Below are 23,047 nucleotides of genomic sequence, written 5' to 3'. Positions count from 1 at the left end.
CCAGGGAGCCAGGGTTACAAGCACTACTTAGTCTCTTTGAGGACCACTTGCGGGACTCATCTGAGCTGCTCTGATGACCTTGTGCTCTTTTCCCTCTGTGGGAACCTGGACAATCTTAGTGCAACTGTGCTGGCAAACACTGCCTGCCAATTAGCACCTAGTCTCGTAATCTGCTTGTGTGCAAGTCTGCAACAGCAACCCTGTCATCATTACCCTCTCTGCTCTGATGTCTTGCAGTCACCTGGCATCACCCCTGCGGTCCAGTGCATCACTATTCCCAGGTGAGTGAAATGATCACGATTAATGGATTGAACTTCCTATAAGATATTCCTCAGTATTTTTACCAATAATTTCAGCCCATCAAAGGTTTCTTAATTAAAAATAATGCAATCCCAGTCAGTAATGAATTTCACTTCTCAGTATGTTTTGTCCCTTGGAACTGCACTATTAAAAATGTAGAGAAATTCCTTTCTACCTGTAGTTCATACAGCCATAAAATTGAATATCTTGGAAGAGATCCTAGATGATACTATCTACACAAATGGAGGGATCTGGAATATGAATATACCTTTTGAATTTGGAGAAATTTCAGTCCACACACAGGCTCACAAATCAAAGCTGGTGCACAGAGATGGATTTCCAATGGCAAGGGGAACCCAGGAATAAGACTTTAGTTTAGAGATGAAGAAATTGGCGATAAATTTTCTGCATCAAAAGACACTCCAAGAATTATTGCCCCAAAGGGAGCTTCGCGAAATTTTTCACGAAACTCTCAGACCACAGGGAACCTAGCCAGTAGGGTAGATTGAAGTTGAAGGTGTGGCTTTGGCTACCAATTCCCTTCTATGTGTCATCACACAGCTTCATTCTTGATCTTACTAAAATTTACTTCAGTATTCATCAGAAAACAAATGCTATCAAGGACATGGTTTCTGGAGCTCTTGGGACAGAGGAACGTGATGTCAATGGGATACTTGCAAACACCAACTGATCTAGTCACACGAATTTTGGTCACATTCTGAGTTTCATCACATGGCAATCACTGAGTGCTAAGGCTCAGGGATTCATGGCCAAAATACTTGTTGCTTTCTTCTGGGCAACAGATTCTCTTCAGCATTCACTTACCAGCTGTGGGAACTGATTGTTACCATGCAGTATGGAAATGGGGAGGAATGAACATAGCCTAGCACATAAAATCTGAAATGCACAAGTCTCATGAAAATTTGATTAAAGTATACATAACTGTTCGTGTATTGTCCTTCCAATATTACTCAGGTAAATTCTCCTTTGCCTTGGTTTCTGACAATGTTTAGCAATTGAAAGATTTGATCGGTGTATATGACAAACTGCATGTGTCATCCCCTTCATCAATGATTTGGTTTTGGGTACCTATTGACCTTAATGTTATCTTAGGGAAGTAACTTTCCATGTGTTGAGAATATCAGCATGGAAATGGACGTTGCAAGAGTGATTCTGCTAAGTGGCATCATACATTAGACTTCTTAAACAATCTCCTTAAAATTTACATGATTGTATGAACTGAAGTGATACAATTGCCCTCACATCTTCCTCTTTCCTTTTTAGAGAGGACAGTCTTCAAATTCAAGCTATGTCTCCCTTATTCCACACAAGAGCGCTGTGCCCTTGTACCCTCTGCACTTGCAAGTGAGGATTCAAATTCTGAGGCAGTGTTGGGACCCAGGGAAGACATGGTGCAGGTGAAATTACATTATTGACAGTTGTGTCCTGCCTGTGTCTGGGTCAATGATGACAACCGAATTCAAGAACAGAATGATGACATAAAAATCATGCTCAATAGGATTATGCTGAGGCCCAACCAGGGAGCCAGGTTTACAAGCACTACATTGTCTCTTTGAGGACCACTTGCGGGACTCATCTGAGCTGCTCTGATGACCTTGTGCTCTTTTCCCTCTGTGGGAACCTGGACAATCTTAGTGCAACTGTGCTGGCAAACACTGCCTGCCAAATAGCACCTACTCTCATAATCTGCTTGTGTGCAAGTCTGCAACACCAACCCCGTCATCATTACCCTATCTGCTCTGATGTCTTGCAGTCACCAGGCATCACCCCACTGGCCCAGTGGATCAGTATTCCCAGGTGAGTTAAATGATCACGATTAATGGATTGAACTTCCTATAAGATATTCCTCAGTATTTTGACCAATAATTTCAGCCCATCAAAGGTTTCTTAATTAAAAATAATGCAATCCCAGTCAGAAATGAATTTCACTTCTCAGTATGTTTTGTCCCTTGGAACTGCACTATTAAAAATGTAGAGAAATTCCTTTCTACCTGCAGTTCATACAGCCATAAAATTGAATTTCTTGGAAGAGATCCTAGATGATACTATCTACACAAATGGAGGGATCTGGAATATGAATATACCTTTTGAATTTGGAGAAATTTCAGTCCACACACAGGATCACAAATCCAAGCTGGTGCACAGAGATCGATTTCCAATGGCAAGGGGAACCCAGGAATAAGACTTTAGTTTAGAGATGAAGAAATTGGCGAAAAATTTTCTGCATCAAAAGACACTCCAAGAATTATTGCCCCAAAGGGAGCTTCGCGAAATTTTTCACGAAACTCTCAGGCCACAGGGAACCTAGCCAGTATGGTAGATTGAAGTTGAAGGTGTGGCTTTGGCTACCAATTTTCTTCTATGTGTCATCACACTGCTTCATTCTTGATGTTACTAAAGTTTACATCAGTATTCATCAGAAAACAAATGCTATCAAGGAGATGGTTTCTCGATCTCTTGAGACAGAGGAACGATATATCAATGGGATACTTGCAATCACCAACTGATCTAGTCACACGAATTTTGGTCACATTCTCAGTTTGTTCACATGGCAATCACTGAGTACTAACGCTCAGGGATTCATGGCCAAAATACTTGTTGCATTCCTCTGGGCAACAGATTCTCTTCAGCATTCACTTACCAGCTGTGGGAACTGATTTTTACCATGCAGTGTGGAAATGGGGAGGAATGAACATAGCCTAGCACATAAAATCTGAAATGCACAAGTCTCATGAAAATTTGATTAAAGTATACGTAAGTGTTCGTGTATTGTCCTTCCAATATTACTCAGGTAAATTCACCTTTGCCTTGGTTTCTGACAATGTTTAGCAATTGAAAGATTTGATCGGTGTATATGATCAAGAGCATGTTTGATCCCCTTCATTAATGATTTGGTTTTGAGTACCTATTGACCTATTGATCGCTTAGGGTAGTAACGTTCCATGTGTTGGGAATGTCAGCATGGAAGTGGAAGTTGCAAGAGTGATTCTACTCAGTGGCATCATACATTAGACTTCTTAAACAGCCTCCTTAAAATTAACAGGATTGTATGAACTGAAGGGATACAATTGCCCTCACATCTTACTCTTTCCTTTTTAGAGAGGACAGTCTTCAAGTTCAAGCTACGTCTCCCCTTATTCCACACAAGAGCGCTGTGCCCTTTTATCCTCTGCACTTGCAAGTGAGGATTCATAATCTGAGGCAGTGTTGGCAGCCCAGGTAAGCCATGGTGCAGGTGAAATTACATTATTGACAGTTGTGTCCTGCCTGTGTCTAGGTCAATGATGACAACAGAAAGTCAAGAACAGAATGATGACATAAAAATCATGCTCAATAGGATTACGCTGAGGCCCAACCAGGGTGCCAGGTTTACAAGCACTACTTAGTCTCTTTGAGGACCACTTGCGGCACTCATCTGAGCTGCTCTGATGCCCTTGTGCTCTTTCCCCTCTGTGGGAACCTGGACAATCTTAGTGCAAGTGTGCTGGCAAACACTGCCTGCCAACTAGCACCTAGTCTCATAATCTGCTTGTGTGCAAGTCTGCAACACCTACCCCGTCATCATTGCCCTCTCTGCTCTGATGTCTTGCAATCCCCTGGCATCACCCCTGAGGTCCAGTGGATCACTATTCCCAGGTGAGTGAAATGATCACGATTAATGGATTGAATTTCCTTTAAGGTATTCTTCAGTATTTTGAATGTCATGCGCCCAATGTCCCACCAGCAAGAACGACGCGTTGCAACAGGATTCTTCTGCGAGGAAGCCTTTACTGTGTTACAGCTCTTCTTAGTGTTGCAGCTCTTCTTAGTGTTAAACCTCTTCTCAGTGTTACAGCTCTTCTCAGTGTTACAGCTCTTCTGAACAGGGACCCCGAGGAGCAAAGTCGCTCGGCTTATAAAGACAACGGTATGCTAATTATCTCTCAGGGATTGGTGGGGCTTGGATCACCCCACTACTTGTTCTCCAGGGATTGGCGGAGAATGAATCGTCTCATTAGCATATTAACGGTCAACTAACACCTGGTGCATAAACCGCACATGTGCAGTACCGCTGTTCACCACTAGAGGGAGCCCTAGCAAGGGGACAAGCCTGCACATGCGCAGTAAGTCGTTTATATCCAGACAAGGCTGGATGTCGGCGCCATCTTTGTTTCGCCGTGCCGCTCTCTACATCTCCCCCTTTTTTGTTTAATAAAATGACTGGTCTAGTTCTGGGTGTCATGTCAATCTTGTCATTGCTCCTGTCTTAGGTCGTTCTCATCCAAACTCGTCCTTACCCGTCATAGAGTTACCCTATCGCCACCAGGCCCCGTGTCTTAGGTTGGTCCGAGTTCGAGGAAAGTTGCCCGTCCCTGGATACAATGACTCCACATGACTGTGACAAAAATGATCTAGGGCGAATTCTTGATCTTTCAAAGAGGCCAGCCATATGTTGGGAGAAGTACCCTTTTTAATGGTGGTCATAGCCTGGTAAACAACCACTTTGTGTCTGGCATGTTCTCTTTTTAAACAGCCAATAAGCCAGAGACCTACTCTGCATCCCAGGAGGACAATAGCTCCCCAGGACAAACATGCCCGCCCACTCCTTAACAAGGGAGAAAGCATTGGTAATCCATGAGGTAAAGTCTTCAACTGTGATGGGGTCCAGCCTAGTGCTGTTGAGGACAGCAATCTGCATCAGCAATTGTCTTGATAGTTGCTCTGCTTTCATGGACCAGTTTCCTTTCAGATAATTTGAGATTTCTTTGTTCTGTTGAAAATTCTGAGAAAAGTTAGCTCACAAAAGAATAATGCATAAACCTCGAAGGGAGGAAACACAAGACAGCTGTGTCATATGCTACAGTGCTTCAATTGTTCTTGAACTAAATCTATCCTTTGATTGGCTAATAGAAGGCCAGATGCCAAATAGGTATTAAATTCTTCTTGTATCTCTAGTGCCACTGCAGTTCTGATTGACATTCTCAGCCGTCTGTATTTGATTGGTCATAGCGATTGCAGCTGTGGTAGCTGTGGCAGCAGACAGCAGAATGGCTGAAATTATGGCTGCCATTATTCCAAAATCTCTTTTGGCTCTCAGCAAATTAAGAATAGGAAAGCTATCTGGGTTTGCCTCCACTGGGATTGGCACAAAGGAGGGAATCTTAACCATCACTGCGGTGTCATTGGTGCCATCCCAGCATTCAGCTAAATAGCAGACTACATCAGAGCTATTACAATTTAAAGCACCACTGCTTACATTAGTGCTTATCAGAAAAAAAGGTGATCTAGCACATACTGAAGTACTAGTGGCAGTATTATTTACCAAGAGGTTATTATATTGAATATTAATCAACCTGGTATCACCTTTTTCTGGTAGCTGAAACATTATACAGCACGAAGTTCTCTCCCATCAACCTAGCAAAGGGGGTCAGGGATGTATATAACCCTTGCTCATTGGACAGCACCCATCGAAACCAAGGCCAGAGATTATGCTTGTCAGTCTTATTCTCAAAACAGTAGAATTGCTATGAACTGGCATGGGTACTGGCCAGGATCTGGCAATAGCCCACAGGGTGAGCGAATTAACCTGTATTACCATTCCCAGTAGTAATAGTAGGGTTCGTAGTCTCATCTTCAGGAAGAGCAGAAAGCAGTTTTCGAGTCAAACGCTCAGGTACCCAAATTGGATTTTCTTGATTTTTCGGAAAAACACAAATCGCTCCCCTGGATCGTATTAGAATAGGATCCGGGCCTTTCCATTCTCCAGTGAGTACATCCTTCCACTTCACCTGATCCTTGGGTGGGATAGGCCACTGCCCATGGCGTTCTGCCGCCGAATAGTCATGGGCGTCTAAATTTAAGAAATTTAAAGTAAGAAGTGCAGTGGAGATGGCAACCTTGGGGGTTGGCGGCACCTCACCAATTCCCCCTTTTTGTTTATTTAAATAAGCCTTTAATGTGCGATGGGCACGTTCAATGATTCCTTGGCCTTGAGGATTATAAGGAAGTCCTGTCAGGTGTGCAACACCCATCTGATTGCAGAAATGTTTAAACTTTTCTGAAGTATAAGCAGGGCCATTGTCGGTCTTGAGCAGCCTAGGAAGACCCCAAGCACTCCAAGCCTCAAGACAGTGGGCAATGACATGAGAGGCCTTTTCCCCAGACAAGGGAGAAGCAACTATGACCCCGGAGCATGTATCGATGGAAACATGCACATACTTTAATTTTCCAAAGGCAGGGACATGGGTAACATCCATCTGCCAAACCTGCAGGGGTCGAAGGCCACGGGGATAAATGCCCACAGGTGGGGTGGTAATAAACGCACTGCAATAACCGCAGCGAAGCACTATTTTTCTGGCCTCTGCTCTAGAAATAGGAAAACGTCTGCGTAAGGTCTCAGCAGTAACATGAAATAAAGAATGGAACTGGGTGGCAGCTTCCACAGGAGTCAGCACAGCAAACGTAGTGGCTCTAGTAGCCAAATCGGCCAGGTTATTCCCATGAGGCATTGGGCCAGGCAACCCTGAATGAGCCCTTATATGGGTGATGAAAAAAGGGGAATGCCGAGATAGTAACTCCTGCTGGATCTCCAGAAACATGGAAGCCACTGTACTAGTGGTTCTAATCATTCCCGCAACTTCTAAAGATTTAACTGAATTAACCACATAGGAGGAATCTGAAACAATACTTAATGGACTAGGGAACACTCGGAGCACTTCCAATACAATCTGACACTCAACTAATTGAGGGGAATTAGGGGTAAATTGCTTAGTTACCACTTTACCGTCATGCACATAACTACCCAAACCAGTTTTCGATCCATCCGTATAAACAATATCCCCTGCCTGAAGGGGTTCCATGCTGGTAACCCGGGGAAACACAAGGGGATGACATTTTGCAAAGGTCAAAATGGGGTGCCTGGGGTAGTGATTATCAAACACCCCTGAAAAGATGCACACAAGTATTGCCCAGTCATCATTTGTAGCAGCCAGCACTTGGAGCTGTTCTGCAGTATAGGGTATAACAATTTTTATTGGATGTTTACCAAAATGAGTTACAGCTACTTTTAGTCCTCTCATAGCCAATCTTGCCACCGCTGAGGGGTACCACTCTATGGTTTTAGCCGGAGAGGCTTGTGGGTGAATCCAAAGTAAGGGGCCATTCTGCCATAACACCGCAGTGGGTAATTTAGCAGTTTGCAAAACACATAGCTCAAAAGGTTCATCAGGTTGTATCCTTACTAATTGAGCCTCAGAAAGAGTCTTCTCCACCTTTTGGAGGGCCTCTACAGCCTCCATAGACAGGGATCGCGGGGATGTTAATTGCGGATCCCCTTTCAATATATCAAACAAAGGTTTTAACTCAGCAGTAGATATTTTCAGGAATGGCCGTAGCCAATTAATATCTCCCAAAAGTTTTTGAAAATCATTTAAGGTTCGTAGGTGATCTCGCCTGATTTCAATTTTTTTGTGGAGTAATAACTTCTGGATGTACAACGGCTCCTAAAAACTTGCCCATCAGCGATCTCTGAACCTTTTCAGTAGCTATAGTTAGCCCAAACTGTTGGAAATGTTTACTTAAGTCAGCATATGCTATCTCAAGCTCTTGAGGTTTGGATCCACAAAGGAGTATATCATCCATGTAATGAAGAATCGTTAGTGATGGATATTGCCCTCTGACAGGGGTCAGGGCCTGTTGTACATATAACTGACAAATAGTGGGGCTGTTTGCCATCCCCTGGGGCAAGACTTTCCATTGATAGCGCTCATCAGGCTCCACATGATTTATTGCAGGCAGAGTAAAGGCAAACCTCTCTTTATCCTTAGGATGTAAAGGAATAGAGAAAAAGCAATCCTTAATATCTATTATAATAAACTCCCATTGCTTTGGAAAGGCAGAAAGAAGCAAAAGACCGCGTTGGACTGATCCATACAATTGCATTTGTGCATTAATTGCTCTAAGATCATGCAATAGTCTCCATTTTGCTGACTTCTTTTTTATAACAAATATTGGAGTATTCCAGGGTGAGCTTGAAGGTTCCAAATGTCCTAATTGCAACTGTTCCTTTACTAATTGGTGAGCGGCCTCCAGCTTTTCAGAGGAGAGAGGCCATTGAGGAACCCATAAAGCTTCCTCTGTTATCCACGGTATGGGCATAGCCCCCTCAATGGCCCCTAAGAAAAACCCAGATCGTGACGATCGGGTTTTGCAGTGGGTTGAATTGGCTCTGTAGTTCCTTGGTGATGCTTACCAATGCCTTTTCCTGGGACATACCCCATATCCCTTACCATTCTCTGTGCTGGTAGGGAATTCTCATTCATAAGTTTAAGCCCTAACTCAGCCAAAATATCTCTTCCCCATAAGTTGACAGGTAAAGGAAGAACATATGGGACGAAACTACCCTCCTGTCCTTCTGGGGCTTTCCACTTTAAGGGCCTAGAGCTAATAGTTGGACTAGCTTCATAACCTAAACCTTGTAATGAATGGGAAGATTGAGTAATGGGCCATTTTGTAGGCCACCATTTAATGGAGATAATGCTTTTGTCTGCCCCTGTATCTAGAATTCCCTCAAATGTCTTTCCTTCAATGGTTAGGATCAGAGTAGGTCGAGCGTGTAAATAGACCATAAGATATGCTGAATCAGTGCCCGTAGAGCCGAAACCCTTCTTCCCTCTTTTTGTACTTCCCGATTTAAACTGGGCGTGATAACTGGGTAAAACAAGCAATTGTGCAATCCGGTCACCTGGGGAAATGGAGAAGAGACCTCATGGGGAGGAGCACATGATCTTCAACTGGCCCTCATAATCTTGATTAATAACCCCAGGATGTACCACCAATCCTTTAAGAGTAGTAGAGGAGCGTCCTAAAAGCAGCCCAACTGTATTGGGTGGTAAAGGGCCATGAAAGTCAGAGGGGATAGGCTGCACCCCCATTTGAGGGGTTAGGACGATTCTGGAGGTGGCACGGAGGTCTAATCCTGCGGAACCCGGAGTGGCTCTCCTGGGGAAGTTTGATGAGCCCAGGTTACTGGGGAGCTGGTTGCCCCATATATTTGAGGGCCCTGAGGACGGGGGCCCCGTTGGACGTTTTTTGACATATCCAAGGGTTTCCCCGTTATGTCCTTTACTGACCTGCACTCATTGGCCCAATGTTTCCCTTTCTTACACTTTGGACACAGTCCTGGGGCTTTCTTTGGATTAAAGCCAGGATTCTGATTCCTGCACTCCCTTTTCATATGACCGGGCTTTCCACATTGGAAACACGTGATGCCTCTGCTAGAGAGGCCAGGCCGCCTTTGTCCTTGTAATATAGCCGCGGCTAGACCGGTATTGGTAAGTGGTCCTCCTATTTCCCTACAGGCTTTCATCCAAGCCTGCAACCCCTTAGATTTCCAGGGGAGGATTGCATTGCGGCACTCTTTGGTACATTGTTTAAAAACTAACTGTTCTATTAAGGGCATGGCCTGGTCTTGGTCTCCAAAAATCCTACCAGCAGCCTCCATCATGCGGGCCACAAAATCTGAGAAAGGCTCACTTGGTCCTTGGATGACCTTGGTCAGGTTCCCGGACACCTCTCCTCTGTTAGTTAGAGCTTTCCATGCCTTGACAGCACTAATAGCAACCTGGGCATATACCTCCAAGGGGAAGGCAGTTTGATTATTGGCCCATTGCCCTTGTCCAGTTAACATGTCAAATGTCCAGGCAGGTTGTCCTGCTGCTGCATTTGCACGTGCTTGTGCTTGGCAAGCATCATGCCACAATGCCTTCCACTCAATATACTGTCCCATGCTAAGGAGACAGGCCTTTGTCACAGATTGCCAGTCTGCTGGAGTCATGGCAATGCTTGCTAGTCTTTCTACCTGTGACATGGTAAAATTAGCAGTAACCCCACAGGCACGAACAGACTCTGCCAGTTGCTTAACTTGCTTGTGCTCTAGGGGCTGATGAGAACGAACGCCATCGTCCTCAAACACAGGAAACATTTGCCTAAGTGCTCGCTGTGTTTCAGGTGGACAGAAAGAGTACTCACACTTCCCCTCTATATAAGGCGGGGGAGTGGAGGCCACCGAGGCATTAATAACTTTCGGTTTCTTCACAGTGGCTCTCCACCTAGGCCCATATCTTTCTTCCTCATATCTGGCTGCCTCTTCCTTTAATTCCTCCTCCTCCGACTCTGACAACTCTTGCTCAGAGTCACTACCAGTCAGTTCTAAGGCTTCTGATTCTTTTAATGGATACAAAGTATCCTCTCCAGATGACTTGTACTTCATCCTCCGGGGTACACCTATTTTTTCCTCCAGCGGCATTTCTTCCGCCTTTTGTATCTCTTTCACTTTTGTTTTAGTAACCTTTTCCTTTTTGCGCACTCCTAATTTCTCACTCTGCTCCGTTTCTGACATGCTCTCTTGAATGTTCTGTCCTGCCTTGACTATGTCCTCACATTTTAACACAACTAGTAAGAAGACAACAGTCACTATAAAAACAAGCAACAATCCCTCCATGGCAAGACTAAATCCAAAAAGGGGCATGCCTCTCGGAGCTTGCCTTTTAATTTACCTTCTCGCAGTTCTGAATCCTCTTCAGCACACTGAAGGGTCGCCTCGGCACCGGAACTGTTGGTTCTCAGGTATAGGCACCACTTGTCGCGCGCCCAATGTCCCGCCAGTAAGAACATCGTGTGGCAACAGGATTCTTTTGCGAGCAAGCCTTTACTGTGTTACAGCTCTTCTTAATGTTACAGCTCTTCTCAGTGTTACAGCTCTTCTCAGTGTTACAGCTCTTCTTAGTGTTACAGCTCTTCTCAGTGTTACAGCTCTTCTGAACAGGGACACCGAGCAGCAAAATTGCTCGGCTTATATAGACAACAGTATGCTAATTATCTCTCAGGGACTGGTGGGGCTTGGATCACCCAACTACTTGTTCTCCAGGGATTGGCGGAGAATGAATCATCTCATTAGCATATTAACGGTCAACTAACACCTGGTGCATAAACTGCACATGTGCAGTACCGCTGTTCACCACTAGAGGGAGCCCTAGCAAGGGGACAAGCCTGCACATGCACAGTAAGTCGTTTATATGCAGACAAGGCTGGATGTCAGCGCCCTCTTTGTTTCGCCGCGCCGCTCTCTACATTTGAACAATAATTTCAGCCCATCAAAGGTTTCTTATTTATAAATATGCAATACCAGTCAGAAATGAATTCCACTTCTCAGTATGTTCTGTCCCTTTGAACTGCACAATTAAAAATGTAGAGAAATTCCATTCTACCTGTAGTTCATACAGCCATAAAATTGAATTTCTTGGAAGAGATCCTAGATGATACTATCTACACAAAAGGAGGGATCTGGAATATGAATATACATTTGAATTTCGAGAAGTTTCAGTCCACACACAGGCTCACAAATCCAAGTTGGTGCGCAGAGATCAATTTCCAATGGCAAGGGGAACCCAGGAATAAGACTTTACTTTAGAGATGTAGAAATTGGCGATAAATTTTCTGCATCAAAAGACACTCCAAGAATCATAACCCCAAAGAGAGCCTGTCGAAATTTTTCATGTAACTCTCAGGCCACAGGGAACCTAGCCAGAAGGGGAGATTGAAGTTGAAGTCGTGGCTTTTGCTACCAATTCCCTTCCAGGTATACTCACACTGATTCATCCTTGATCTTACTAAAGTTGACTTCAGTATTCATCAGAAAAAAAAAGCTATCAAGGAGATGTTTTCTGGAGCTCTTGGGACAGACGAACGTGATGTCAATGGGATACTTGCAAACACCAACTGATGTAGTCACACAAATTTTGGTCACATTCTCAGTTTGATCACATGGCAATCACTGGGTGCTAACAATCAGGGATTCATGGCCAAAATACTTGTTGCTTTCTTCTTTGCAACGGATTCTCTTCACCATTCACTAACCAGCTGTGGGAACTGAATGTTACCATGCAGTACGGAAATGGGCAGGAATGAACATAGCTCGGCACATAAAATTTGAAATGCACAAGTCTCTTGAAAATTTGATTAACGTATATGTAACTGCTCGTGAATTGTTCTCCCCATATTACTCAGGGAACTTCACCTTTGCCTTGGTTTCTCAGGATGTTTAGCAATTGAAAGATTTGATTGGTGTAACTGATCCAGAGCATGTGTCATCCCCTTCATCAATGATTTGGTTTTGGGTACCTATTGACCTAATGATCTCTTAGAGAAGTAACTTCCCAGGGTGTTGGGAATGTCAGCATGGAAGTGGGACTGAATAAGTGATTCTACTCAGTGGCATCATACTTTAGCCTTCTTATACAGTCTGCTTTAAATTAACATGATTGTATGAAATGAAGGGATACAATTACGAAAACATCTTGCTCTTTCCTTTTTAGAGAGGACAGACTTTAAATTCAAGCTTGGTCTCCCCTTATTCCACAAAAGAGCGCTGTGCCCTTGTATCCTCTGCACTTGCAAGTGAGGATTCAAATTCTGAGGCAGTGTTGGCAGCCCAGGTAAGACATGGTGCAGGTGAAATTAAATTAGTGACAGTTGTGTCCTGCCTGTGCCTGGGTCAATGATGACTACAGAAAGTCAAGAACAGGATGATGACATAAAAATCATGCTCAATAGGATTACGCTGAGGCCCAACTAGGGAGCCAGGATTACAAGCACTACTTTGTCTCTTTGAGGACAACTTGCGGGACTCATCTGAGCTGCTCTGTTGCCCTTGTGTTCTTTCCCCTCTGTGGGAACCTGGACAATCTTAGTGCAAGTGTGCTGGCAAACACTGCCTGCCAACTAGCACCTAGTCTCATAATCTGCTTGTGTGCAAGTCTGCAACACCAACCGGGTTATCATTACCCTCTCTGCTCTGTTGTCTTGCAGTCACCTGGCATCACCCCTACGTCCAGAGGATCACTACTCCCAGGTGAGTGAAATGATCACGATTAATGGATTGAAATTACTATAAGATATTCCTCAGTATTTTGACCAATAATTTCAGCCCATCAAAGGTTTCTTAATTAAAAATAATGCAATCCCAGTCAGAAATGAATTTCACTTCTCAGTATGTTTTGTCCCTTTGAACTGCACTATTAAAAATGTAGAGAAATTCCTTTCTACCTGTAGTTCATACAGCCATAAAATTGAATATCTTGGAAGAGATCCTAGATGATACTATCTACACAAATGGAGGGATCTGGAATATGAATATACCTTTTGAATTTGGAGAAATTTCAGTCCACACACAGGCTCACAAATCAAAGCTGGTGCACAGAGATGGATTTCCAATGGCAAGGGGAACCCAGGAATAAGACTTTAGTTTAGAGATGAAGAAATTGGCGATAAATTTTCTGCATCAAAAGACACTCCAAGAATTATTGCCCCAAAGGGAGCTTCGCGAAATTTTTCACGAAACTCTCAGGCCACAGGGAACCTAGCCAGTAGGGTAGATTGAAGTTGAAGGTGTGGCTTTGGCTACCAATTCCCTTCTATGTGTCATCACACAGCTTCATTCTTGATCTTACTAAAATTTACTTCAGTATTCATCAGAAAACAAATGCTATCAAGGAGATGGTTTCTGGAGCTCTTGGGACAGAGGAACGTGATGTCAATGGGATACTTGCAAACACCAACTGATCTAGTCACACGAATTTTGGTCACATTCTGAGTTTCATCACATGGCAATCACTGAGTGCTAACGCTCAGGGATTCATGGCCAAAATACCTGTTGCTTTCTTCTGGGCAACAGATTCTCTTCAGCATTCACTTACCAGCTGTGGGAACTGATTGTTACCATGCAGTATGGAAATGGGGAGGAATGAACATAGCCTAGCACATAAAATCTGAAATGCACAAGTCTCATGAAAATTTGATTAAAGTATACGTAACTGTTCGTGTATTGTCCTTCCAATATTACTCAGGTAAATTCACCTTTGCCTTGGTTTCTGACAATGTTTAGCAATTGAAAGATTTGATCGGTGTATATGACAAAGAGCATGTGTCATCCCCTTCATCAATGATTTGGTTTTGGGTACCTATTGACCTATTGATCGCTTAGGGAAGTAACTTTCCATGTGTTGGGAATGTCAGCATGGAAGTGGATGTTGCAAGAGGGATTCTGCTAAGTGGCATCATACATTAGACTTCTTAAACAGCCTCCTTAAAATTAACATGATTGTATGAACTGAAGGGATACAATTGCCCTCACATCTTGCTCTTTCCTTTTTAGAGAGGACAGTCTTCAAATTCAAGCTAGGTCTACCCTTATTCCACACAAGAGCGCTGTGCCCTTGTACCCTCTGCACTTGCAAGTGAGGATTCAAATTCTGAGGCAGTGTTGGCAGCCAAGGTAAGCAATGGTGCAGGTGAAATTACATTATTGACAGTTGTGTCCTACCTGTGTCTGGGTCAATGATGACAACAGAAAGTCAAGAACAGAATGATGACATAAAAATCATGCTCAATAGGATTACGCTGAGGCCCAACCAGGGAGCCAGGTTAACAAGCACTACTTAGTCTCTTTGAGGACCACTTGCGGGACTCATCTGAGCTGCTCTGATGACCTTGTGCTCTTTTCCCTCTGTGGGAACCTGGACAATCTTAGTGCAACTGTGCTGGCAAACACTGCCTGCCAACTAGCACCTAATCTCATAATCTGCTTGTGTGCAAGTCTGCAACACCAACCCTGTCATCATTACCCTCTCTGCTCTGATGTCTTGCAGTCACCTGGCATCACCCCTTCGGTCCAGTGGATCACTATTCCCAGGTGAGTGAAATGATCACGATTAATGGATTGAAATTCCTATAAGATATTCCTCAGTATTTTGACCAATAATTTCAGCCCATCAAAGGTTTCTTAATTAAAAATAATGCAATCCCAGTCAGAAATGAATTTCACTTCTCAGTATGTTTTGTCCCTTTGAACTGCACTATTAAAAATGTAGAGAAGTTCCTTTCTACCTGTAGTTCATACAGCCATAAAATTGAATATCTTGGAAGAGATCCTAGATGATACTATCTACACAAATGGAGGGATCTGGAATATGAATATACCTTTTGAATTTGGAGAAATTTCAGTCCACACACAGGCTCACAAATCAAAGCTGGTGCACAGAGATGGATTTCCAATGGCAAGGGGAACCCAGGAATAAGACTTTAGTTTAGAGATGAAGAAATTGGCGATAAATTTTCTGCATCAAAAGACACTCCAAGAATTATTGCCCCAAAGGGAGCTTCGCGAAATTTTTCAGGAAACTCTCAGGCCACAGGGAACCTAGCCAGTAGGGTAGATTGAAGTTGAAGGTGTGGCTTTGGCTACCAATTCCCTTCTATGTGTCATCACACAGCTTCATTCTTGATCTTACTAAAATTTACTTCAGTATTCATCAGAAAACAAATGCTATCAAGGAGATGGTTTCTGGAGCTCTTGGGACAGAGGAACGTGATGTCAATGGGATACTTGCAAACACCAACTGATCTAGTCACACGAATTTTGGTCACATTCTGAGTTTCATCACATGGCAATCACTAAGTGATAACGCTCAGGGATTCATGGCCAAAATACCTGTTGCTTTCTTCTGGGCAACAGATTCTCTTCAGCATTCACTTACCAGCTGTGGGAACTGATTGTTACCATGCAGTATGGAAATGGGGAGGAATGAACATAGCCTAGCACATAAAATCTGAAATGCACAAGTCTCATGAAAATTTGATTAAAGTATACGTAACTGTTCGTGTATTGTCCTTCCAATATTACTCAGGTAAATTCACCTTTGCCTTGGTTTCTGACAATGTTTAGCAATTGAAAGATTTGATCGGTGTATATGACAAAGAGCATGTGTCATCCCCTTCATCAATGATTTGGTTTTGGGTACCTATTGACCTATTGATCGCTTAGGGAAGTAACTTTCCATGTGTTGGGAATGTCAGCATGGAAGTGGATGTTGCAAGAGGGATTCTGCTAAGTGGCATCATACATTAGACTTCTTAAACAGCCTCCTTAAAATTAACATGATTGTATGAACTGAAGGGATACAATTGCCCTCACATCTTGCTCTTTCCTTTTTAGAGAGGACAGTCTTCAAATTCAAGCTAGGTCTACCCTTATTCCACACAAGAGCGCTGTGCCCTTGTACCCTCTGCACTTGCAAGTGAGGATTCAAATTCTGAGGCAGTGTTGGCAGCCAAGGTAAGCAATGGTGCAGGTGAAATTACATTATTGACAGTTGTGTCCTACCTGTGTCTGGGTCAATGATGACAACAGAAAGTCAAGAACAGAATGATGACATAAAAATCATGCTCAATAGGATTACGCTGAGGCCCAACCAGGGAGCCAGGGTAACAAGCACTACTTAGTCTCTTTGAGGACCACTTGCGGGACTCATCTGAGCTGCTCTGATGACCTTGTGCTCTTTTCCCTCTGTGGGAACCTGGACAATCTTAGTGCAACTGTGCTGGCAAACACTGCCTGCCAACTAGCACCTAATCTCATAATCTGCTTGTGTGCAAGTCTGCAACACCAACCCTGTCATCATTACCCTCTCTGCTCTGATGTCTTGCAGTCACCTGGCATCACCCCTGCGGTCCAGTGGATCACTATTCCCAGGTGAGTGAAATGATCACGATTAATGGAATGAAATTCCTATAAGATATTCCTCAGTATTTTGACCAATAATTTCAGCCCATCAAAGGTTTCTTAATTAAAAATAATGCAATCCCAGTCAGAAATGAATTTCACTTCTCAGTATGTTTTGTCCCTTTGAACTGCACTATTAAAAATGTAGAGAAGTTCCTTTCTACCTGTAGTTCATACAGCCATAAAATTGAATATCTTGGAAGAGATCCTAGATGATACTATCTACACAAATGGAGGGATCTGGAATATGAATATACCTTTTGAATTTGGAGAAATTTCAGTCCACACACAGGCTCACAAATCAAAGCTGGTGCACAGAGATGGATTTCCAATGGCAAGGGGAACCCAGGAATAAGACTTTAGTTTAGAGATGAAGAAATTGGCGATAAATTTTCTGCATCAAAAGACACTCCAAGAATTATTGCCCCAAAGGGAGCTTCGCGAAATTTTTCACGAAACTCTCAGGCCACAGGGAACCTAGCCAGTAGGGTAGATTGAAGTTGAAGGTGTGGCTTTGGCTACCAATTCCCTTCTATGTGTCATCACACAGCTTCATTCTTGATCTTACTAAAATTTACTTCAGTATTCATCAGAAAACAAATGCTATCAAGGAGATGGTTTCTGGAGCTCTTGGGACAGAGGAACGTGATGTCAATGGGATACTTGCAAACACCAACTGATCTAGTCACACGAATTTTGGTCACATTCTGAGTTTCATCACATGGCAATCACTGAGTGCTAACGCTCAGGGATTCATGGCCAAAATACCTGTTGCTTTCTTCTGGGCAACAGATTCTCTTCAGCATTCACTTACCAGCTGTGGGAACTGATTGTTACCATGCAGTATGGAAATGGGGAGGAATGAACATAGCCTAGCACATAAAATCTGAAATGCACAAGTCTCATGAAAATTTGATTAAAGTATACGTAACTGTTCGTGTATTGTCCTTCCAATATTACTCAGGTAAATTCACCTTTGCCTTGGTTTCTGACAATGTTTAGCAATTGAAAGATTTGATCGGTGTATATGACAAAGAGCATGTGTCATCCCCTTCATCAATGATTTGGTTTTGGGTACCTATTGACCTATTGATCGCTTAGGGAAGTAACTTTCCATGTGTTGGGAATGTCAGCATGGAAGTGGATGTTGCAAGAGTGATTCTGCGAAGTGGCATTATACATTAGAATTCTTAAACAGCCTCCTTAAAATTAATATGATTGTATGAACTGAAGGGATACAATTGCCCTCACATCTTGCTCTTTCCTTTTTAGAGAGGACAGTCTTCAAATTCAAGCTAGGTCTACCCTTATTCCACACAAGAGCGCTGTGCCCTTGTACCCTCTGCACTTGCAAGTGAGGAATCAAATTCTGAGGCAGTGTTGGCAGCCAAGGTAAGCAATGGTGCAGGTGAAATTACATTATTGACAGTTGTGTCCTACCTGTGTCTGGGTCAATGATGACAACAGAAAGTCAAGAACAGAATGATGACATAAAAATCATGCTCAATAGGATTACGCTGAGGCCCAACCAGGGAGCCAGGGTAACAAGCACTACTTAGTCTCTTTGAGGACCACTTGCGGGACTCATCTGAGCTGCTCTGATGACCTTGTGCTCTTTTCCCTCTGTGGGAACCTGGACAATCTTAGTGCAACTGTGCTGGCAAACACTGCCTGCCAACTAGCACCTAATCTCATAATCTGCTTGTGTGCAAGTCTGCAACACCAACCCTGTCATCATTACCCTCTCTGCTCTGATGTCTTGCAGTCACCTGGCATCACCCCTGCGGTCCAGTGGATCACTATTCCCAGGTGAGTGAAATGATCACGATTAATGGATTGAAATTCCTATAAGATATTCCTCAGTATTTTGACCAATAATTTCAGCCCATCAAAGGTTTCTTAATTAAAAATAATGCAATCCCAGTCAGAAATGAATTTCACTTCTCAGTATGTTTTGTCCCTTTGAACTGCACTATTAAAAATGTAGAGAAGTTCCTTTCTACCTGTAGTTCATACAGCCATAAAATTGAATATCTTGGAAGAGATCCTAGATGATACTATCTACACTAATGCAGGGATCTGGAATATGAATATACCTTTTGAATTTGGAGAAATTTCAGTCCACACACAGGCTCACAAATCAAAGCTGGTGCACAGAGATGGATTTCCAATGGCAAGGGGAACCCAGGAATAAGACTTTAGTTTAGAGATGAAGAAATTGGCGATAAATTTTCTGCATCAAAAGACACTCCAAGAATTATTGCCCCAAAGGGAGCTTCGCGAAATTTTTCACGAAACTCTCAGGCCACAGGGAACCTAGCCAGTAGGGTAGATTGAAGTTGAAGGTGTGGCTTTGGCTACCAATTCCCTTCTATGTGTCATCACACAGCTTCATTCTTGATCTTACTAAAATTTACTTCAGTATTCATCAGAAAACAAATGCTATCAAGGAGATGGTTTCTGGAGCTCTTGGGACAGAGGAACGTGATGTCAATGGGATAATTGCAAACACCAACTGATCTAGTCACACGAATTTTGGTCACATTCTGAGTTTCATCACATGGCAATCACTGAGTGCTAACGCTCAGGGATTCATGGCCAAAATACCTGTTGCTTTCTTCTGGGCAACAGATTCTCTTCAGCATTCACTTACCAGCTGTGGGAACTGATTGTTACCATGCAGTATGGAAATGGGGAGGAATGAACATAGCCTAGCACATAAAATCTGAAATGCACAAGTCTCATGAAAATTTGATTAAAGTATACGTAACTGTTCATGTATTGTCCTTCCAATATTACTCAGGTAAATTCACCTTTGCCTTGGTTTCTGACAATGTTTAGCAATTGAAAGATTTGATCGGTGTATATGACAAAGAGCATGTGTCATCCCCTTCATCAATGATTTGGTTTTGGGTACCTATTGACCTATTGATCGCTTAGGGAAGTAACTTTCCATGTGTTGGGAATGTCAGCATGGAAGTGGATGTTGCAAGAGGGATTCTGATAAGTGGCATCATACATTAGACTTCTTAAACAGCCTCCTTAAAATTAACATGATTGTATGAACTGAAGGGATACAATTGCCCTCACATCTTGCTCTTTCCTTTTTAGAGAGGACAGTCTCCAAATTCAAGCTAGGTCTACCCTTATTCCACACAAGAGCGCTGTGCCCTTGTACTCTCTGCACTTGCAAGTGAGGATTCAAATTCTGAGGCAGTGTTGGCAGCCAAGGTAAGCAATGGTGCAGGTGAAATTACATTATTGACAGTTGTGTCCTACCTGTGTCTGGGTCAATGATGACAACAGAAAGTCAAGAACAGAATGATGACATAAAAATCATGCTCAATAGGATTACGCTGAGGCCCAACCAGGGAGCCAGGTCAACAAGCACTACTTAGTCTCTTTGAGGACCACTTGCGGGACTCATCTGAGCTGCTCTGATGACCTTGTGCTCTTTTCCCTCTGTGGGAACCTGGACAATCTTAGTGCAACTGTGCTGGCAAACACTGCCTGCCAACTAGCACCTAGTCTCATAATCTGCTTGTGTGCAAGTCTGCAACACCAACCCTGTCATCATTACCCTCTCTGCTCTGATGTCTTGCAGTCACCTGGCATCACCCCTGCGGTCCAGTGGATCACTATTCCCAGGTGAGTGAAATGATCACGATTAATGGATTGAAATTCCTATAAGATATTCCTCAGTATTTTGACCAATAATTTCAGCCCATCAAAGGTTTCTTAATTAAAAATAATGCAATCCCAGTCAGAAATGAATTTCACTTCTCAGTATGTTTTGTCCCTTTGAACTGCACTATTAAAAATGTAGAGAAATTCCTTTCTACCTGTAGTTCATACAGCCATAAAATTGAATATCTTGGAAGAGATCCTAGATGATACTATCTACACAAATGGAGGGATCTGGAATATGAATATACCTTTTGAATTTGGAGAAATTTCAGTCCACACACAGGCTCACAAATCAAAGCTGGTGCACAGAGATGGATTTCCAATGGCAAGGGGAACCCAGGAATAAGACTTTAGTTTAGAGATGAAGAAATTGGCGATAAATTTTCTGCATCAAAAGACACTCCAAGAATTATTGCCCCAAAGGGAGCTTCGCGAAATTTTTCACGAAACTCTCAGGCCACAGGGAACCTAGCCAGTAGGGTAGATTGAAGTTGAAGGTGTGGCTTTGGCTACCAATTCCCTTCTATGTGTCATCAGACAGCTTCATTCTTGATCTTACTAAAATTTACTTCAGTATTCATCAGAAAACAAATGCTATCAAGGAGATGGTTTCTGGAGCTCTTGGGACAGAGGAACGTGATGTCAATGGGATAATTGCAAACACCAACTGATCTAGTCACACGAATTTTGGTCACATTCTGAGTTTCATCACATGGCAATCACTGAGTGCTAACGCTCAGGGATTCATGGCCAAAATACCTGTTGCTTTCTTCTGGGCAACAGATTCTCTTCAGCATTCACTTACCAGCTGTGGGAACTGATTGTTACCATGCAGTATGGAAATGGGGAGGAATGAACATAGCCTAGCACATAAAATCTGAAATGCACAAGTCTCATGAAAATTTGATTAAAGTATACGTAACTGTTCGTGTATTGTCCTTCCAATATTACTCAGGTAAATTCACCTTTGCCTTGGTTTCTGACAATGTTTAGCAATTGAAAGATTTGATCGGTGTATATGACAAAGAGCATGTGTCATCCCCTTCATCAATGATTTGGTTTTGGGTACCTATTGACCTATTGATCGCTTAGGGAAGTAACTTTCCATGTGTTGGGAATGTCAGCATGGAAGTGGATGTTGCAAGAGGGATTCTGCTAAGTGGCATCATACATTAGACTTCTTAAACAGCCTCCTTAAAATTAACATGATTGTATGAACTGAAGGGATACAATTGCCCTCACATCTTGCTCTTTCCTTTTTAGAGAGGACAGTCTCCAAATTCAAGCTAGGTCTACCTTTATTCCACACAAGAGCGCTGTGCCCTTGTACTCTCTGCACTTGCAAGTGAGGATTCAAATTCTGAGGCAGTGTTGGCAGCCAAGGTAAGCAATGGTGCAGGTGAAATTACATTATTGACAGTTGTGTCCTACCTGTGTCTGGGTCAATGATGACAACGGAAAGTCAAGAACAGAATGATGACATAAAAATCATGCTCAATAGGATTACGCTGAGGCCCAACCAGGGAGCCAGGTCAACAAGCACTACTTAGTCTCTTTGAGGACCACTTGCGGGACTCATCTGAGCTGCTCTGATGACCTTGTGCTCTTTTCCCTCTGTGGGAACCTGGACAATCTTAGTGCAACTGTGCTGGCAAACACTGCCTGCCAACTAGCACCTAGTCTCATAATCTGCTTGTGTGCAAGTCTGCAACACCAACCCTGTCATCATTACCCTCTCTGCTCTGATGTCTTGCAGTCACCTGGCATCACCCCTGCGGTCCAGTGGATCACTATTCCCAGGTGAGTGAAATGATCACGATTAATGGATTGAAATTCCTATAAGATATTCCTCAGTATTTTGACCAATAATTTCAGCCCATCAAAGGTTTCTTAATTAAAAATAATGCAATCCCAGTCAGAAATGAATTTCACTTCTCAGTATGTTTTGTCCCTTTGAACTGCACTATTAAAAATGTAGAGAAATTCCTTTCTACCTGTAGTTCATACAGCCATAAAATTGAATATCTTGGAAGAGATCCTAGATGATACTATCTACACAAATGGAGGGATCTGGAATATGAATATACCTTTTGAATTTGGAGAAATTTCAGTCCACACACAGGCTCACAAATCAAAGCTGGTGCACAGAGATGGATTTCCAATGGCAAGGGGAACCCAGGAATAAGACTTTAGTTTAGAGATGAAGAAATTGGCGATAAATTTTCTGCATCAAAAGACACTCCAAGAATTATTGCCCCAAAGGGAGCTTCGCGAAATTTTTCACGAAACTCTCAGGCCACAGGGAACCTAGCCAGTAGGGTAGATTGAAGTTGAAGGTGTGGATTTGGCTACCAATTCCCTTCTATGTGTCATCACACAGCTTCATTCTTGATCTTACTAAAATTTACTTCAGTATTCATCAGAAAACAAATGCTATCAAGG

At 42.9% G+C, this 23,047-nt stretch overlaps 1 long non-coding RNA gene and 8 other non-coding genes across 10 annotated transcripts; all 9 read left to right on the top strand.

Annotated features, from left to right (window-relative positions):
• Window positions 1-112: 112 nt before the first annotated feature.
• On the top strand, window positions 113-13,264 carry LOC148007440 (uncharacterized). 2 transcript variants are annotated; one of them, XR_015646410.1, is made up of 6 exons: window positions 113-281; window positions 1,585-2,118; window positions 3,421-3,540; window positions 4,001-4,228; window positions 12,675-12,794; window positions 13,168-13,264. It is a non-coding gene; the product is annotated as an uncharacterized LOC148007440 (long non-coding RNA). The 2 variants fall into 2 exon arrangements; XR_015646411.1 differs by lacking the exon at window positions 4,001-4,228 and having other exon boundaries at window positions 114-281; window positions 13,168-13,260.
• LOC148007442 (small nucleolar RNA SNORD115) lies at window positions 1,759-1,835 on the top strand. Its single transcript, XR_015656513.1, has one exon. It is a non-coding gene; the product is annotated as a small nucleolar RNA SNORD115 (small nucleolar RNA).
• Window positions 3,597-3,674, top strand: LOC148007441 (small nucleolar RNA SNORD115). The gene has a single exon (XR_015656535.1). It is a non-coding gene; the product is annotated as a small nucleolar RNA SNORD115 (small nucleolar RNA).
• Window positions 12,851-12,928, top strand: LOC120100260 (small nucleolar RNA SNORD115). Its single transcript, XR_015656505.1, has one exon. It is a non-coding gene; the product is annotated as a small nucleolar RNA SNORD115 (small nucleolar RNA).
• A 1,424-nt stretch (window positions 13,265-14,688) lies between the features above and the next one.
• On the top strand, window positions 14,689-14,766 carry LOC120100259 (small nucleolar RNA SNORD115). The gene has a single exon (XR_015656411.1). It is a non-coding gene; the product is annotated as a small nucleolar RNA SNORD115 (small nucleolar RNA).
• Window positions 14,767-16,527: 1,761 nt separating this feature from the next.
• LOC120100266 (small nucleolar RNA SNORD115) lies at window positions 16,528-16,605 on the top strand. The gene has a single exon (XR_015656396.1). It is a non-coding gene; the product is annotated as a small nucleolar RNA SNORD115 (small nucleolar RNA).
• Window positions 16,606-18,366: 1,761 nt separating this feature from the next.
• Window positions 18,367-18,444, top strand: LOC134485374 (small nucleolar RNA SNORD115). The gene has a single exon (XR_015656395.1). It is a non-coding gene; the product is annotated as a small nucleolar RNA SNORD115 (small nucleolar RNA).
• A 1,761-nt stretch (window positions 18,445-20,205) lies between these two features.
• LOC134485373 (small nucleolar RNA SNORD115) lies at window positions 20,206-20,283 on the top strand. The gene has a single exon (XR_015656394.1). It is a non-coding gene; the product is annotated as a small nucleolar RNA SNORD115 (small nucleolar RNA).
• Window positions 20,284-22,044: 1,761 nt separating this feature from the next.
• On the top strand, window positions 22,045-22,122 carry LOC134485372 (small nucleolar RNA SNORD115). Its single transcript, XR_015656435.1, has one exon. It is a non-coding gene; the product is annotated as a small nucleolar RNA SNORD115 (small nucleolar RNA).
• Window positions 22,123-23,047: the final 925 nt, after the last annotated feature.

Source organism: Rattus norvegicus, chromosome 1 (genome assembly GCF_021556685.1).
Source record: "Rattus norvegicus strain SHRSP/BbbUtx chromosome 1, alternate assembly SHRSP_T2T, whole genome shotgun sequence".
NCBI lineage: Eukaryota > Metazoa > Chordata > Mammalia > Rodentia > Muridae > Rattus > Rattus norvegicus.
Note: the sequence above shows the minus strand (reverse complement) of the source record. Positions and strands in the feature narration are given on the sequence as shown.